We start from the raw sequence: 6327 nt of genomic DNA, 5'->3' as shown, positions 1-6327 counted from the left end.
TATCTTCTACAGGGTTAGGACAGGACATGGGTCAGATAAATCCTAGAGTATTATGAGGAATAGGTCATTGGGCCTTTCCTCCTTCTTCCCATCAGAGCAGTGGTTCCCAAACTGGGGTTTGTGAACCCCTAGGGGTTTGCGAAATGTTACAGGGGGTTCTCGGGAAAAAATTCCCTAATGGCGGACAGAGCTGTCCCTAGGGACCCCGGGCAGCACAGGGCCAGCAGCCCGGAGCCTCTGGACTTCCAAGAGCTAAGCAGATCAAAGCAAGCGTATCTATCACACTGAGGAGATTTAAACTTCAAGACTCCTTATAAGAAATGGAAAGGGAGGTGGATATTTTTTGCTGTTTTTAAAATTAAATAGGCAGCTAGTATTGTTTTTAAAATTATTATGAAGAACAGGTTTAAGCTTTGTTGTCATGTGCGTTGTTTGCCTGGACTGCTCAAGACCTGAAAGCTTGTGTAGGAGTTGGCTTCTTAAATATCTTCATGCTGTTTCACATCTGATACTCCTTGATAAAACATAGGAGCCTTGTCTTATAACAGCTTATTCAAAGTGATACAAGCTACGAAAGTGAGATCTTGGAAGAGTGTTGCCATTTTCATAATGTAATAAAAATACTGTAATCATAAATAATAATAATGTGTAATAAGCATGCCGTACAAACAAATTTTATGTTTCCAAGATCACTGCTTTTATAATTTATATGCAGGTAAAGGAGAAAATCCCCGGAAATATTCATTTTTAGGAGGGGGTTCGCGAGACTTGACATTTTATTGAAAGGAGTTCACAGGTTGTTAAAGTTAGGGAACCACTGCATCAGAGGACAATGCAAGGCAAGAAGTGAGCCTGTACTATGTAGGTGAGGGAGGCTTTGTGAGAAGACCTCGATCTATGGGGTTATGTCAAAAATTCTGCCACTCAAACCCTCTCTAAGAGTTCTGAATAGTTCAGATGAGCTTTGCGTGAGCAATGTGCATATTTATTTTTGGATGCTTATCTGAACCTTTTGAAGTTCGTTCATCTAAGAGGCCTCACATTTCCTTTCATGCTCTGAAGTAGGAGCACAGAGGCTCCTGATTTCTGAGTCACTTGAGCTGCGCTAGCTCTCTGAAGAGACCGGCAATTTTCCTTCAGGCACAGCACATTCTCCCAGGATACCAGGTGGGGAGCAGGAATGATCTAATATTAGCTCAGACCTACACCCAGGTAGCACACAATCCTTTCTGTGTGGGGAGGAACACTTTCACACGTCTAACGAGGCCCCTATAGAATATGAAAATACACAAGCCACAGTATGATAGATGTGAACCCGACATTCAGATAATCTGCAATGCCAACAGCAGTGCATTTATGTAAAACTATATTTCCATAAGCCAGAAAGCAAGGGCCTGTATAAAGAACAATATGCTCACAAACATTCCTTTACAAAATCCGTACTTGTATATACAGGCACATCCCTTTGGTGTACAGAACATTTTTTCCCCACAGCACTTTATAATTCATTACCCGGGGATGAAAGAAGGAGGAAGAACCCAAAGACCAATACACATGATGTCTGGGACTGAGGTACAGAAAACAATTTGGCATGGTAATTAGCTTATCTTGAATAGGGATAAGGGAAGGGGCGAGGCATTGGATACCAAACACTGTCATCTATTCCTACTGATCATTGCTAAATGTGGGTTGTAAATTGAGCTTTATGTATTTTGGACTGGGTCTATAATGAAGTGCTTCCTTCCCCATCCTACCCATAAATCATAATCACCAGAATCTGATTAGAATCGAAGTACTAGGGGTGTAATCTTCGTGCCATTAAAGTTAATGGGAGTTTTGCTACATTTTCTCTTAGGGTATGTCTACCATGCAGTTAAACACCCATGGCTGGCCTATGTCAGCTGACTCGGCTCATAGGGCTGTTTCATTGCAGTGTAGACAATTCAGGCTTGGAGTAGCGCATGGGGTCTGGCACCCTTCCCCCTGGGGGTCTGTGAGCCTGAACATCTACACTGCAATTAAACATCCTGTGAGTGTTTAATTGCAGTGTAGACATACCCAGAGCCTGCCTGGTCCACCTCCCATTGAAGTCAATGGAAGAGTTCTAACTTCAGTGGACATTGGATTAGATCCCAGGATCCCCGTCGGTTGAAGGGAAATAATGATGTTGTGAGGATTAATACATTGACCCTTGTGAGCTGCTCAGATGCTCTGGCAATAGGGGACATACAAGCACTCAGATCTTGCTAGGGAGCATAGACCCTGCTCCCTTCTGGTGCCTCAGAAGATGCTAGTTGCCAGAAAGGGGACAGGGTGGGTATAAGGCCATTCCAAACTAGCTTGTAAGGCACAGAGGAGAAGTAAGCTGCACTCTTGTATAGTGACTATGCAGGAAATATAGAACTTATTAACAGTAGTAATGCTAGAGACACCCATCCACCCAGATTAATATCTTGGCATAATTTAACCCTAAACCGTTAAAAAAACAGGAGATGCTCTTTCTGTGTTTAACTCAGCTTGAGTAACCACAACAGCTAACTGCCTAGGTAACCACAATCTCTTGCTAAATTGTGAAGTAACTTCCTCTTTTATCTTTTTCTTCTATTTTATATGCTTTAAACTTTGTAATAGAGATATAAGATCTCAAACTATGCTAGTTGATGCAGTTTCATAAGGCATAATATAGATAGATACATTTAAAATGTGTTAATTACAATATCATAAAATTAAAGCTATCTAAAGTGATATATAAGAGCTAGGTATTTTATTTTATTTTTAAAGGCATTCTCTAGCAGACCCCTTCAGTTTGAAGAAGCTTCATCGCCTAGGCAACTTGATTAAAATGTATTGCAAATAGTTCAGACCGTGTTGTCTATTTTAAAATAGAAATTGATTAGTAAGATATATAACTAATCTTTAACATAAGTATATCTAGCAAGGTGTTTCTTTTGTATCAAAGAAGCTGATAAATTCAAATGGTATGCTGAGAAACCAATGTGAAGTTAAATCTTTAAGGTGAGTCAAAATGTTTTAAGGCCTAAATGATTGTAAGACCTGATTGACTGCATGATTGGCAGTTGCACAGAGAGAAAGTTCCATATATGCAGCAATCCTACAGACTATCACTGAAGTATAGGGAATAATCAAATACTGGTGCAGAAGTTTGCATTGCTCTTTTTGTATGATTTCATTAATTGTTATGTTTCAGAGTAGCAGCCGTGTTAGTCTGTATTCGCAAAAAGAAAAGGAGGCCTTGTGGCACCTTAGAGACTATCCAATTTATTTGAGCATAAGCTTTCGTGTGGTGTGGTCTGGGTGAAAGCTGGAGGCATGTAGGTAGGAATAGCGGTCAGTAGGTTTCCGGTATAGGGTGGTGTTTATGTGACCATCGCTTATTAGCACCCAGACCACACCACACGATCCACTGTCTACAGCCAAGCTCTATGATACAACCGCATTTGCTCCAACCCCTCAGACAGAGACAAACGCCTACAAGATCTCTATGAAGCGTTCTTACAACTACAATATCCACCTGCTGAAGTGAAGAAATAGATTGATAGAGCCAGAAGAGTACCCAGAAGTCACCTACTATAGGACAGGCCCAACAAAGAAAATAACAGAACGCCAGTAGCCATCACCTTCAGCCCCCAACTAAAACCTCTCCAACGCATCATCAAGGATCTACAACCTATCCTGAAGGACGACCCATTGCTCTCACAAATCTTGGGAGACAGGCCAATCCTTGCCTACCGACAGCCCCCCAACCTGAAGCAAATACTCACCAGCAACCACATACCACACAACAGAACCACTAACCCAGGAACCTATCCTTGCAACAAAGCCTGTTGCCAGCTGTCTCCACATATCTATTCAGGGGACACCATCATAGGACCTAATCACATCAGCCACACTATCAGAGGCTCGTTCACCTGCACATCTACCAATGTGATATATGCCATCATGTGCCAGCAATGCTTCTCTGCCATGTACATTGGCCAAACTGGACAGTCTCTACGTAAAAGAATAAATGGACACAAATCAGACATCAAGAATTATAACATTCATAAACCAGTCGGAGAACACTTCAATCTCTCTGGTCACTCAATTTCTGACCTAAAAGTGGCTATTCTTCAACAAAAAGCCTTCAGAAACAGACTCCAGGAGAGACTGCTGAATTGGAATTAATTTGCAAACTGGATACAATTAACCTAGGCTTGAATAGAGACTGGGAGTGGTTGAGTTATTACACAAAGTAAAACAATTTCCCCTTGTTTATTCCACCCCCCCGCCATTGTTCCTCAGACGTTCTTGTTAACTGCTGGAAATGGCCCAGCTTGATTATCACTACAAAGGGTTTTCTCCCCCACCCCCACGCTCCTGCTGGTACTAGCTCATCTTAAGTGATCACTCTCCTTACAGTGTGCATGATAAACACCCATTTTTTCATGTTATGTGTGTATATAAATCTCCTCACTGTATTTTCCACTGAATGCATCCGATGAAGTGAGCTGTAGCTCACGAAAGCTTATGCTCAAATAAATTGGTTAGTCTCTAAGGTGCCACAAGTACTCCTTTTCTTTTTATTAATTGATATGTTATTGGAGACTGACCAAGTGAATGATTCAAATGACATGATAGTGCTGCATGATAAATTACTAAACAAAGACAGAACCATCCAGGAGGGTGAAGACACTTTACAAAAAACCTCTAACTTCAAAATTGATGTTCCTACAGAAAGCTTACATTGCTTATGGAAAGAACATGGAATTGTGCAAGGTTGGCCAAGGGAACACACCACATAGCAGCCCACACAAAGTAATTTGTGGAAGTAGGTTACTAATGAGGGCTAGGGCAAAAGAAGTTCAACATATGGCCCAACGTGTCTTATAAAAATTGGCATGGCACAAAAAGTTTGCACAAAGATATGGGAATCTTCCAAACAAAGTTGCAAGAAGCCATAATGAGACACTCTGTTTTTTCACTGAGTCATGAGAAGGGACACAACTTGCATTCTGGTTGGACATTTCACATTTTTACCAGAAGCACTGGTCACTTTCCAATAGGCAGACATCAGCTTTGCCAAGGAAAAGAACGAGGCAATGCAGCCCTGTAGAAAATGTCTAAAATGTCCTGTGTTCTGCATATTGCTTGTTGAAGATGAAACGTGTGGATGAGTGAGCTCACCTCCTCCTTGGAAACAACTAAAGTCTTGTCACTGACAAGCACTCAGTTAATTCTGTCTTTTAAAGTCCTGTGTTGGGAGACTGCTGCAAAACATTGAAAGAGAGGAGGAATTCAGCTATCATAATACCTTGAGCTAATCACCTGAATTAATTCTTTATCTATCTCGAGAAACTAGTAATTACAGTTTTGCAACTGAACTGGAGAACCAATCTTCCTGCCAGCTCCAGTTTATAAGTAGCAAAAGGACTTGTATTGTTTACTCATGTGTCAACTTGGTTATGTTAAGTTAAATGCTTCTCAGAAAGTACTTACGTGAGTTAAAAGCCTCTGAATAACTATAATGCACCATATGTACTTGTATTTCATCAATAAGTTTAGTCTCAGTTGTCTAGAAGTTATGCTAAATCAATAAGAATTGAGAACATTAAGGCTGGAGAAACTCCTTGCACTAACCAAGCCTAATATTGTTTGTAATAGGACATTGTGCTACACTACAGCACAAGTTAGCTGTGAGAAATCCTGAGTTTTCTAATAATTCAGTTTAAAAAAATTTAAAAATCACAGATTGTGTGGTCAAGAGAATTGACAGCTTCTTAGACAAAAAGAGGAAGAAGTTTTGAATTGACTAGTAAGCTACAGATTTTACCACTATTTGAACCTTTGCTTAGAGTGGCATAAGAGTTTATGGTTTCAGAGTAACAGCCGTGTTAGTCTGTATTCGCAAAAAGAAAAGGAGTCCTTGTGGCACCTTAGAGACTAACCAATTTATTTGAGCATGAGCTTTCGTGAGCTACAGCTCACTTCTGATGAAGTGAGCTGTAGCTCACGAAAGCTCATGCTCAAATAAATTGGTTAGTCTCTAAGGTGCCACAAGGACTCCTTTTCTATAAGAGTTTATAGCACTGGTGAAATAGATTGATAATTAAGGAACTTGTCCCAAATATCTAAATCCTAATTTGGAATTGTTCTGGTTGAAGTGACATGGGCAGTGACATCACTCCATTGGCAGATAAGCTTGATTGGAAGTAAACAAGTATCTATGTTTAGGATCAATACTTCTGTGTTGATGCTGAAATCGTCTGCCTAGGCTAGGGTAGGATAAAAGTTGGCCTTTGGGAAAAGACTGTAATGAAACCTACAATT

Source organism: Eretmochelys imbricata, chromosome 3 (genome assembly GCF_965152235.1).
Source record: "Eretmochelys imbricata isolate rEreImb1 chromosome 3, rEreImb1.hap1, whole genome shotgun sequence".
Taxonomy (NCBI): domain Eukaryota; kingdom Metazoa; phylum Chordata; order Testudines; family Cheloniidae; genus Eretmochelys; species Eretmochelys imbricata.
Note: the sequence above shows the minus strand (reverse complement) of the source record.